The following is a 13,876-nucleotide window of genomic DNA, read 5'->3' as shown; positions in this document are numbered from 1 at the left end:
ATTGTCATCACCCGGATCCTCAAAACTTTAAAAGACACCAGCTCTCCTTCCCGTGGTCCCCTGGTGTGTTGCAGCACATTCAGAGGCCCCATCCTCTCTTTGGCCTGCTTCCTTCCGGGCCACGTCTGGAGGACAGTGAGCCATTGAGCGCCTTACCCCAGCTGGACGCCCAGCTGAGCAGAGAAGACCAGTTCCCGACACCCAGCCCAGCCCTCTCTTAACCAAACCACATGGGCTGTTTTCCTCTGCCCGCCTTGGACCACTCAGCTCTTCTTGGCTCAGACACCACTGATCCCTTTCCCGGGATACACACCCACCTGCTCCCCCGAGCCAAGTTGTGTTAGGCATGTGGCTTTTCTTGGAATGCTCAGTCACCTCGGAGCGCAGGTCCCTTGGCCCAGGGCGGGAGAATTTGCGTTGACGAATTCCCACACGATGGACCCGTGTGAGTCTCCAAGGCCTCAAGCAGGCCAGAGACTGCAGATTTTCTTGAACTGCCTTATGCTGTGCACAGTTGACAGGAAGGAGAAATCCAAGTTTGGAGGGTATAACCCTTCTTCATAGTAAACCTATTTTAGAGCTAACCAAGACATACAGGCCACCGTGGATTCAATACAACCAGAAAACGTGTGAATCTTCAAGGACAGCCAATGCTGCCCATACTCACTTTTTGGCCTTCTCCTCCTTCCCCTCCCTCTCCTCCTCCCTTCTCCCCTCCTTCTTCTCCTTTTCAATACACCACTTATTTGCTGGTGCATAATAAAGTAAACAGAAAACGAATAAGCTGTGGAATTTGAAGGAGAATTTTTTAAGCTAGAGATCTGAAGGAGGAAAGGAAGGCCACAAAAACTGCATAAACAGTTAAGGCAAATACTTTAGACCAAAATAGCCAGTCTACTGCAGCTGGGAGATGGATGCCACTGGTGGTAAGGAGGAAAAAGAGGATTAAATTGATCAAAATAGGGTTTGGAGATGGCAAAGCATTTTATTTTTTGTAATGTCTCTTCAGAAAGAGGTATGATGTGAAGTTACACTTTTGTGTGAGCGAACATTTGAAGCTTCACTGTCTGTTGCTACGTTGTCTGGGCTTTACATTAGACATTGGTTATAAAATGTGCTTTTCTTGATATGTATGTATATATACATACATACATATATATATATATATATATATATATATATATATATATCAATAATATATATATACTTCTTTTCTTGTTGAACCATGGTAGTAAAAATGATTAGTGGAGTTGAAATCTGCAGCAATGCCCAGATCACTTGCTACAGTGTTTAGGATAGCTGAAATATGCAATAATTGATTTTAACATGCACTGTAATTGGTCCCAGATGCATCGCTGTCAACTGTGATGCGTCGTAATTAAACTGACATGTTCAAAAACTGGCCACTGAAATGAGTACTCACTGAATTTTCTGACTGCAGGCAGCTGCTGCTTCTCTGCCCCTGGTTTCCCACTCAGGACCCATGTCCCTGGGTTCCATTCGCCTGCTGGCCTCCTCCATATTTTCTCTATTTTACCTCCTTAAATTTTCAGTGACCTCCTTGAGTGAATTCAGGCTCTTTCCCCACGTTCGTTTTCACATGGTCACATATTTCCGCAGTGATAGATCACTGTGCAATTTCCTAAGTCATCATAAATCAGATCGAAAATTGTGAGACTAGTCAAGAACTCGATAGAAAGTAAGACACAGCAACAGATCCATAAAAGTTCCATATTTTAGCACGTCCATCCCCAGTCGAGCCACACTTGAACTCTTACTAGGAAATTCAATTAGGGGAAGAAAGCATAGTGGGTAACACATGTCCACCTCCTGTCCCCAATCGTATAAATGAAAATGTTCCTACTTATGACAATCTTTTCTTACTTCTATGGTCATCAGAAGGCTTATGTGCATTCAGGATGGTCTTACCTTGGCAGCTTGATTATCTTTCTTTTTTCTTTTATGAAAGCAGCATGATATAGTTGAAAGGGCATCGAACTAGGGTCTGGGGGCCCTGGGATCTCCATGACCACTAATAGTGTTGGTAAAGCCCTCCAAGTGTCAGCTTTCTTCCTGGAAAAATGGGAAAGATAATACACTTTCTAATAGATTTAGAACAATACATGATGATCTACAAACATGAATAGATTCACGGCCCTTCAGTTTCTGAAATCTTTATTCTGAATCAGCATGAACCATGTCAGTCTTTGGACTTCGTATTACCATAATTTACTGTTTTGATTTAATGAAGAACTTCATCCCTTCCCTGCCCCTACCCTGTGCCCCAATGTCATATCTCCTCTAAACTGTTAATCACACGGGTAGGTCCTGTGATGGCAAAACATTTAATAACAAAAGTTAGTTCACACCCATCCATAGTTGATGAGAGTGGCATTGACTATGAATCACCATTGCACCATTTCTACAAGGAGGAGCGGGATAGCCATTTCCCCATCATTTGCTTAAGGGGCAACATCCTTCCACTGATTTCAATCATGTGACACTGGTGGGGCTCCCTTATGTGCTTACAGTAAGTTAGAGTTGGCCAATCGTGATGTCTCTTTTGTCTGTCAACAGAACGTAGTCCAAACTGTGGCCATCTGACCAAGCTGGACCAATAAAAGTTCTTCCATGAGCTTTGATAGCCAAAAGTTGTGAGACAAGCTTTTCTCAATCCAAGGAAATGAGTCATGAGGATATAAGCCTGGTGATTCTCCATCACAAGAGGGATGCCGTGCTGTCCACCTGATGAAGGAAGGTGAGATCGAGGTCCATACACAGGGAAGAGCAGAGTTAACAGGAAATACTAATGAAAGGCTTTGGAAACCATCAGGTGAGTCTGTCAGGTGAGTTCTAGGAGAGAAGAACATACTCCAGTTCCCATTGTATTATTTTTGGTGAAATCTTATAAAAGCCACACAACCTGTGATTAAGGAGGAACTGGATTGAAGGGGTCCTTTATCTCCCTCTGTCTTCTTAAGCTTTAGTTTCTTAAGGGGAAGAGTCTCTATTTATGTCCCAGCTCTGAGTAGGATGGGACATAAATAGAGACTGCTGCTTCATAGATGTCCTGACAAAGATGTCTCAGCTTCCAGAATGTTCCTCTCTACCCCACTCCCTGGTCAACACAATTTTGGGCCCACAAGACTTGCCCAAGAGTTTTGATCAACCTTTGGATGGTGTGTGGTACCTCTACAGTGCTTCTCAAACTTGGGGTGCATCCAACCCCCCAGAGAGCTTGTGAGAACAGATTGCTGGGCCCGACCCCCAAAATTCTGATCCAATAGATCTGGTTGCAGTGGAGAGTCTGCATTTTGAGTAAGTTCCTAGGATATAGTGAGGGTGCTGGTCTGTGGACCACACTATGAGAATCACTGCCAGGATGAATGTCATGTTGGACTGAAAGTTGGGAGACTCAGGTCTTCTCCCCTTAGGCAATTCACCAGTTGTCTGTGGGCCTCACTTTAACCATGTCTAAGATGGGAGATTTGATCCAGGTGATCTATAACTTTCCTTTGATGTGCTCTAAGTCCACCAGCAGTTCATCAGGTTCTATAGGGGAAGACTGTATGGTCATTATGAGGCTTCTTCCTTTTCCTTTTAAGAGAGCTATGATTTAAAAAAGACAACATTTAACTTCTGCAAAAATGGTGGAGATGGTCAGAGAGCAGCCACTGAATGGGGTAACTATTAGATGTTGTGAATTCCAAGGCCCTGACAAATTACTCTGCCACTGAGCAATGTTTTTCACCTGAAGGATATACTGTCTTATAGCAGTTTGTTCATGAATCAGGCACTCATTCTAGAATTGAACCCCTCCTCTTGCCACGTTCTGCTCCTCCCCAGAAGCTCTTCTGGGCATGCAGCCAGCAGAAGGTTTGAGAGGTTATGTCCGGAACCCAAGGGGTTGTTAGAGAAGAGATGGATCACAGTAGCTTCTAGGAGATCCCACTTAAATTTGAAAAGAAAGAGAGAAAGGGACTGAATTGATCTTCTAAAGTGAAAAAGAGAGAAAAATCGTTGAGTCCGGGTTTTTCTCTGAGACTCCAAGTGCCTGCACAAAATTACATCCCACCAGCAACATCAAATGACCGCCTTATGAGTGTGAACAGGAAACTGGCTATAACAGTTTCCTTGCCCCTTCCTTTACTTCTGAGGAAGAGTAAGTGATGGATGTAAAGAAAAATAAAGAAATAATTTAGGAAATAATTTCTTTTCACATAAGAGCCAATTTATGATAGCCTAATAATATTGCTAATCAATGAGTATCATAGAGCATTCATTAATTCATTCAATATACATGGGTTGGGTGTTTAACATCCCCTAGCAGTGTGTGGGGGACAGCAGGAAATCAAACTGTAACAAGATCATGTCCACATTCGAGGGGCTTCCAGTCTAGAGGAAAGATGCCAAGTAAACAGGCAATTTCATGAGTTCCAAAAGGAATGAACCCCAGGAACCAGGAGAGAGGCATGGTCTGCAGTGAGGTGGGTATCAGCAAATGTTCCCTGTGGAGAGTGAAGGGCTCAAGCTTGTGTGGAGGTTGGGTCCGACAGCAAACAGGTATTCTTTTCAGACACAGGCTCTAAGAGGTGAAGTCATGAAACTGCAATAGTTTGGACAGGACTGCTGGCTCGGATTGAGGCTGCAGGGGAAAGCAGAAGCACCTAGTGGGTGCCTTTTGACACATTGGTTCAGAACTGCTCCCCATTCCCCAAGGCTTTGATTTTTATTGGCAAGATGAGATGAGGGATCATGGAATTAACATCCATTGTCAGCGAGGGAAGTGTGTGGGCTCAGAGTCCTTCCGTTCCCTTGCTCATGTGCTTTTATGATGCTTTGCCTCACTTCCCAGGCAGGGATCCTTCATCACCTCCATCCCTAACTCCTTCTCTTCTGGCTTTACTTTGAAGCTTAACACTGAGTGGCCTCCTTCCTCTAGGTATGAATTGATTTTAAAATAGATGAAATAAGCATGACTAATGTCTGTAGAGAAACAAGATAGTTAAAGGAGGAGAAGGGAAACTCCGGAGTTTGCTACAGGTTGGAGAATGAGTTTTCTATTTTGGAGGACCTGGATCTTCTTCTCAAATGATGATTGTTGAAATCACATTAGGCCAAATAAATTTTAGGTCCTTGGACTTTCCCTGCCCTAAAAGGAAGAAACTTTTGCAGTAGAAGAACCATTTCTGAAGGACCCAGAAGCCTTTTTGGTACATTCTCCAACTTCATAGTTGTCAATAAACTTAATTCTTTCTGGAAAACAGAATAACTGCAAGGAAAAATCTATACCCTAGAAGAGTGTAACCAGTCTTGGAAACAACAAAACCTTCATCCTGGTGATCACGGCCACCATCATTTCCAACATACCCATCACTCTGCTGAGTATTGGGTACCATGTGGCACCTCAGGGAAGGCAAATAACTTTAAATCACAATCCCTGCCCTCAAGAAACAGGTCATATTGGAGGGCTGACATCCACATGCAAAGATTTATAATAATAAAAGGTAGCTCATGGGAAGTCATCATGACCTGTGAATGGCTTGCGAGGCTCTGGCACACCATTCTGCACGTTTTCAGGTTTCAGAATCTGCAGGCATTGAATATGTCGCTGTCATAGTGTGACTAAGCAGAAAAGTGAGGCTTCTGTTTTAACTCTTCAACATTTTGCTTTCAGCTCGAGAACTTTCAAAGGGACAACCTGATTTGGACCAAATCTGATATATTACTAGAGCCTATCAAGTTACACGTAATGTTCCACGTGTTATTTAGGCTGATATTTTGTAAGAATGTTCCGGAATGAAGCTGAGTACAGGCTACAGTATGAACATCCACATAACCTGTGCCCTGTGATTAAAGAGAGGCCAAAACAAGAAATACTCCTCCGTGTAATTTCAGAGGAACGGAAATTCAAGAAACGAGCAATGGAACGTACGGACAGCTCAGACGCCCATTAACTGTCTTCCCGTGACCAGCTCTGAGCTGTGGAAGTTTCGGAAGGCAGGGGGCGCTCCTCTGAGAGCATCTCCAGGGGCTGTCTGAGATGAGTGGCCATTGTTTACACCTGTGCTTCTCACACTGTACTGTGCACATGAATCATTGGGATCGTGTGAGATTCACGTTCAGATTCAGTGGGTCCAGGTGGACCTGAGCCTCCGGTGGCTGACAAGCTCCCAGCCATGCTGACGTCTCCGTCCTCAGACCACACTGAGAAGCATGAGTGTAGAACAAGGTAGAACGATGTTAGAAGGCGCAGCGTGAAAGCGAGGGCCCATCTGCTCAAGAAACAGAAAATCGGCGATTAGATGCCGAGGCTCCTGGGTAAGGTGGCCGGGAGGTGGAACCAGCTCCCTCAGGACCAAGCAGGCCAGACCCATCCCCCGGGGCTGCCTCTGGCATTGAACCCGGCTCTGCTTCAGGCCCTCAGGACCTGCTGGGCTCTCCCGCTGTGCAGGGTCAGGACTTGGGCAGGTTGGATGCTGTAGCGGAGAGAGGGTGATGCTCTGCCCCACCCCCCTGACCTGGCGGATGACCCGGGATCTTCCCGGAGCACACGGTGCACGGGGCACAGACGGGAAGCCCAGCTCTCCTGGGCGGAGGGGCGTCCCTGTCCCTACACCCCCCAAACGATGACCCTACATCTGCTTGTGGACAGCTGAGAAATGAACAAGAAAGGGCCATCTCAGTTTAGCCCACCTACACGGAGAAGAATCCAGAACCCACTTTCCACTCTCCTTTCGTAGGTCACTTCTCAGGAGGCTCAGGACCCTGCCCCCTTCCAGAAAGCCCCTTGACTCCCTGAAGCTGGCTCAGTGCTTTCTTTCCCAAATAGGAGAGGAAAGGGTAGCTCTAGGCCTGTGCATCTCCAACTTTGACCCGCATGGAATCTCCTGGGGAAATGTTAATATCATATCCTGTCTGCAGGTCTGGGTGGAACCCAGGAGTCTGCATTTATAATGATGCTGCCGCTGCCTGGCTCCATCTCCAGGAGCGAGGGGACCATCCTCAGGCATCTCCTGAGCCAGGGATGAGGTATCTCTCAGTCCCAGGGCTGCTGGCCCCAGGGAGCTGTGCAGCTGTTTAAGGTGTGAATCTCAGTGCCCAGCAGAGTGGGGCAGGGCCGGATAAGAGCATCTTTCTTTGTAGTAACTGCAGCCACCAGCGCAGCTTACAGATGGGTAGGTTTCCCAGGGTGTGTTGAGTTTGTTGTCGCTGATTTGTCTTGCATATTGGGGAAGCTTCTGAAAGAGGGAAGGAAAGTCGCTCCAGAACCCCTCAGCTCCTGACTCCTCAGCCCTGGGCTCCCTTCTGCCTCTTGTTGACACGTTCTGAGCTCTTGGGCTGATTTCCAAATTCCCAAAGTTCAAGTGTGGAAAAAGCCAACTAATCCTCTGGAAAATCTCCTGATGTATATTTTTCTTTAAAACTCTGGGCCGGTTTTAAACTTAGCACTCTCTAAACCGTACTCACCAGGCATTACTGTTGTGGACGCACGTTGCTCTGTTTCCCAGAGAACTCCCCTCCTCCCGCCCGATATTGACACCGGATTCAGGATGGAGTTTGTCAGGGCCTGTAGCGTGTTCCCTCTACACCATTAACTCGGTTCGGTTAGTGCATTGGAAGTAGGAAGACTGATCCCCGCATGATATTCTGACTGTCAGACCTGATTTGAGCTGATTTCTCATTGAGTATTCCATATCAAAGGCTCAGCTAATAGAATTACAGGACATTAGGATTTCCAATCTGGAAGGGACCCTGGAGATCATTTAGTGCTGCCTGCTCACTTTACAAATGAGGAAACTATATTTTTCACTCTTAAGAACTTGAGCAAATACCCAGCTTTTGATATGCACATGCATGTGCCCTTGCTGTTCCGATGTAGGGAGTTCTGCATGGGGGTAAAAGGTGCCAAAAACAGGTCCCTCCTATTTAGTTATCCTTGATCTTGGCTTTCCCTTCCTCAAAGACTGTTATATCCACCCTCTGGACAGCACGCACTTTGCAATAATATGCAAATGCTTTGGCTCCTGACAATAGCTGGAAAAGAAGTGTGATGTTTTTACTTAAAGGACATTTTATACAGTTTAATAGTGACTGCATCTCTGGCATTTATAACAGATGTTATCCCACTGCAGGCAACTTTTTCTAAGTCATGTAGCTGGATTTTAGCTGCTGAAATTTTCTGTATCATTTGGTGATCATATTTCATTTCAGACTTCTGAACGCAACAGATTGTCCACCTGGATTCCATTTTGCCACATTTTATTGATGGCCTGACTCAGATCTTTCAAGTTTGTGCTCATTGACCTTGAAGGAGTAGCTTGTTGTTTAAATTTTATGACACAGAGATGTAAACGGCCTGCAAATTATGCAACGCAACGGTGATGAACAATGAGTTAGGACGTTCCATTAATATTGATTGCCTGGAGTTAAGGGATTAATAAGAACTGTTACACTGTACCCATTTCTGGGACAAACATCCCCAATGAACTTTACTACAAGCACATGTGTAATGAGTGAGAACATTTGTGTGTGCAAATCCGAGCTCCGTGTAGAGATATTACACTGTTCCCCTTATGCCTTCCTGTCGCTGCTCTAGTTCTAGAAATAATGGCACCTTCCCCCTTCCAGCCCTGTTTTTCTGGGTGACCTAAGACAGCCATGCCCATCAGCGTGGCCCATCACTGAAGACCTGAATGACAGCGATGGAAACTACAGAGAGGAAAATAAAAACACTACCCATAGCCCCTTCTCACCACGAGAAACATCCCGCAAACCCAAACTGAAGGACATTCCTACAAAATTCCTGGCCAGCAACTCCTCAAGACTGCCAGGTCATGGAAAACAAGGAGAGTCTGAGAAATGGTCACAGTCTAGAGGAGGTGAAGCAGACATGACAACTGATGCCACGTGGGGCCCTGGATGGGGTCCTGGGACAGAGAAGGACAGGAGAGGAAAACCAGAGAAACCTGGATAATGTGTGGACTTGAGTTCATAATGATGGGTCAGTAACAGTCTGCAAGCTGTGATAAATGTACCATATTAGTGTAAGATGTTGAGAGTAGGGAAACTGGGTTTTGGCTGAATGTGAACTTTCTTTACTATCTTCACCACTTTTCTATAAATCTGAAACTATTCTGAAAGTAAAAGTGTATTAAAAATAATACTTTGTTGTCGTGTCCTTTCAGCCATGATGGAAATGTCACTAGAAAGGCTGACCTCAAATGAGTGTCTGGGTCATGTCAGGCTTTCACCTCCATCATCTCCTTAAATCCTTAGAACAACTCTATGAGATATTGATTATTCTCCCCACTTCACAGCTTTGAATGAGAAAACAATGTGCATGAATATTGTTCACCAGTCCGATTTGTGTGAATCTGAGGTCCAGAGAGAACGATCTGTTATTTGTTGATTGAAATCCCCTGGCTCAAACGTGGCAGAGCTGTGATCTGAACCTTGTTCATCTGACTCTAAAGCACACGTTTATTTCAGTTCCCCACATGGTCCCCAGAATCATGGCCTCAGAGATGGGGCAGATGGGGGAAATGGGAAGGGATGGGTGGGGTCAGGCTGTGTGGACCCTGCTGCTACGTGTCTGCCATCTGGGGCCATTGGAGCTTCCTGGGGAGGCCCTTCAGCCTCTATTTTTGCCAAGGGCTGGGGTCCAGGTCTGCTCTAGATTTCGTTCCACAAATATTCAAAAAGAAGCCCCCCCCCCAGATTTCGTTCCACAAATATTCAAAAAGGAGCCCCCCCTGCAATGACAGACCCAGGATGGAGGAGCAGGTGCCGGCTGTGGTAGCAACACTGAGAACCTCCTGGAAGGAAGTGTACATGACTTCATGGGACCCCAGGGAACCCACGCTGCACCCTCAGAATCTCCACCCCTGGCTGTGCATCTGTGTCATCAGGGGGCCTAAGAATGTCCAGAGCCCTGGTCCCTGAGTTCCTGACTTAGAAGATGAGAAGAGGGCCCAGAAATCTGTATTCAGTACTGTGTGTTGGTGCTTTAGCCATGAACCACTGTGTTCCAAATCTGAACCTCAGAAAGTCTGCCCTTGTTCTAGCCTGAAGAGAACGGCAAGCTCCACTCAACACTCTTGGCTGTTAAGTAATTTACTGTTTAGACTAGGAGTCCACAAATGATACCTGTGGCCAAATGGCCCACAGCCCCACCTATTTTGTAAATAAAGTTTTATTGGACCCAGACACAGTATTTGTTTATGTGTTGTCTCTGGGTGCTTTCCTGTTACTATGGCATAGTTGGGTAGTTGTGACAGAGACCATATGGTCCACAATCCTAAAATAATTATCTGACCCTTTACAGAAAAAGTTTGCTGACCTATGGTGTGGAAGATGGAAAGGTATGTGGATTAATAATTAGTCACAGTAAAAGGCAAAGGAGTCCTGCTGCTCTCAAGTTTCCAAGCACCTAAGAATCCCCTGGGGTGCTTATCTAAAAATCCCCATTCTGAGGCCCACCCCTGGAGACTCTGATGTAGCAGGTCAGACTGAGGCCCAGAAATACGCATGTTTAGCAATGCTTTCAGTACACAGTCCTAAACATTAAGAATATTGACATCGACAGCAGCTGGACCCGGGTCCCTAACCACCTCTAGAGGCTTGGATGTGTCTAAATATTCTTGCATATTATATTTGGACCTAAATTTATAAGATAAAACTAAATATCGAGAATTATCAAAACAAGGAATTAAAAGCGTTAGCTCTGTTTATTCAAGGTATGAATAAAAAATAGAAGATTTGGACAAGAAACAGATATTTAGTGAATGTCTGATGAGCAACGAATGCCAGCTTTCTGCTTCTGACATGCTTTTAAGAGCTTCACTGAGGTGTAGCAGATATGTAATAAACCGTACTTATTTAAAGTGTATAATGGGATACACTTTGTCCTGTGAAACCAGCATTACAATCAAGATAATGCACAAACCTATCACCCCCAAAGTTTCCTTGTGCCCCTTTACAATCCTTCCCTTTGCCCATTCCTGCAACTGTAAGAAGCAACCACCTATCTCCTTCTTTTATGAATGAGATCTTCTTTTATGAATCTATAGTGCTTTCTGGCACTATAGATCTATAGAAGAACTTGCATTACCTAGAATTTTATAGAAATAAGTATCATATGGGTGGTAGGCTTTCTTAGTTCGGTTTCCTCCACTCACTATAATTTTTCTGAGATTCATTCATGGTGTTGCACGTATCAGTATGTTATTCCTTTTTATTACTGAGTAATATTCTGTTGAATGGATATACCATAATTGGTTTATGCACCCACCTGTGCATGGATATTTGGTAATAGCCCAAATAGCCCATGGATATTTGGTAATAGCCCATTGACACTATTACAAATAAAGTGTCAATGAATATTCATGTACAAGTCTTTGTATGGACATATGGTTTCATTTTTACTATATCAAATGGAAGGTGTATATTTAACTTTTTAAGACTGCCAAACTGTTTTCCGAAGTGGTGGTGTACCATTTTACATCCCCACAAGCGGTATACAAGAGTCACAATTGCTCTACATCCTTGTCAGCACTTGATATGGTCAATCTGTTTAATTTTAGCCATTGCAATAGATGTGTAGTGACATATCACTGCGGTTTTAATTTGAATTTCCCAAGTGACCAATGATGTTGATAATCTTTCATGTGATTATTTCCCATTCATATATCTTCTTTGGTGAAATGACTGCTTTGCCCATTGTTAATTTTTAAGTTATTGAGTTTTGAAGGTTCTGTACTGTGAATAAAACTCCCTTATCAGATATAAACTTTGCAAATATATTTTCCCAGTGTGCGGCTTGCTTTCTCCTTCTTTTATGAATGAAACAGTGTAGGTCCATGAAGAACAAATTGATAAATGGTATTTCATTTAAAATTGGTAGGATCTGAAGAATACCATTTACCAATACCACTTACCAATTTGTTCTTTGTGGACCTTGCTTGCGGTGTCATTGCTGAGAAATCTTTGCCTAACTCAAGGCCACAAAGTTTTTATCCTATGTTTTCTTCTAGAAGTTTTATAGTTTTAGGTTTTACATTTAGATCTGCAATCCATTTTGAATTAACTTTTATATGAGGTGTGAGGTATGGATTGAAGTTCATTTTTTTGCTTATACCCAATTGTTCCAGTACCATTTGTTGAAAATTCTTTCACCATTGAATCACCTTTGAATGACTGTAGAATATCAGTTGTCTATATATGTGTGGGTGTACGTCTGGATTCTCTATTCTGGTCTATTGATTGATTTGCCTGTCTTTGCACCAATTATAGTCTTGATTACTGTAGCTTTATAACAAGTCTTAAAATCAGTGAGTTTTAGTCCTCCATTTTCTTCTTTTTCTAAGTTATTTTGGCTATTCTAGGTCCTTTGAATTTCCAAATGAATTTTAGAATTGGTTTTTCAATTTCTACCAAAGACCTGCTGTTGTGATTTTGATGTCTTAGGCAGTGAAGATAATGGCACTTTTACAAAGGATAAGTGACTCTGTTCAGTTATCATTTCATGAAAAAGGGAAGCATGAAAACATGTACACAAACAAATCAACAGAATGAGACAATGTACTTTTGTTACCAGGCAGCACAGAACAAAAATGAGCCCCAAGTTCTAATACTCTAGTTTATCTTAGCTATCTGGGAGATCTACACACTAGCTTCCCTTTAGATATTCTTTTTTTTTAAATACAGGTAAAATTGACATAACATAAAAGTAACTGTTTCCATTTTAAAGTGAAAATTCTGATGGCATTTTGCACATTCATAATGTTGCACAGCCACCACTTCTATTCAGTTCTGAAATATTTTCATCACTCCAAAAGAAAAATCCTCACCCGTTATGCAATTGTTCCCCATTTTCCAACACCCAGCCCCACCAATCTGCATTCAGTGTCTACGGATTTACTTACTCTGGATATTTTACATAAATGGAATCATGCAAGATGTAACCTTTTGTGTCAGTCCTTTTTCCACTTAGCATAATGTTTTCAGGTTTCATCCACGTTGTAGCATGTTTCAGTACTTCATTCATTCTTATGACTGAATAGTATTTGACTGTATGTATGTATCACAATGTATATATCCTTTCATCTATTGAGAGATATTTGGGTTATTTCTACCTTTAAGCTATTGTGAATACTGCTTTTAAGAACATGCACGTACATATACTTGTTTGACTGTCTTCAGTAATTACGGTTATATACCTGTGAGTGAAATCGATAGGTCATATGGCAATTCTACATTCGACTTTTTGAGGAAGTGCCAAACTTTCTTCCACAGTGGCTGAAATATTTTACATTCCCACCAGCAATGTATGAGGGTTTCATTTTCTTCAGATCCTTGTGAAAATTTATTTTCTGATTGTTATTATTATTGCCGTTTTAGTGGGTGTGAAGTGGTACTTCATTGTGGTTTTGATTTGCATTTCCATAATGACTAATAATGTTGACTATCTTTTTATGTACTTATTGTTCATTCGTAGATCTACTTTGGAGAAATGTCTCTATATATGTGTCTAATATATTTTATATAATATATAGAGACATTTATCTATATCTTTATCTATATAGATATAGATATCAGGCAATATTTATTGCCCAGTTTTGTTTTTTAGTCCTGACAACTTTTACTTTCCTTTATTCCTAAATTTGAAATTCTAGTAGAATTAAATTAAGAGCATATTTTCCCTCAACCCCATTTTTTCCTCTCTCTCATAATCTTTTTGTGTGTGTGTGTGTGTGTGATGGAAAGTATTTTTCTCATTTATTCTTTCATCCTTTTGATAGATTTTTCTCTGCATTCTCCTCAAATATGTATTTGTATCTGTATCTGTATCTCAGATTTGTACTTGTATCTGTAC

Source organism: Stenella coeruleoalba (assembly GCF_951394435.1).
Source record: "Stenella coeruleoalba genome assembly, chromosome: 15".
Classification (NCBI taxonomy): domain Eukaryota; kingdom Metazoa; phylum Chordata; class Mammalia; order Artiodactyla; family Delphinidae; genus Stenella; species Stenella coeruleoalba.
This window is presented reverse-complemented; position numbering follows the sequence as displayed.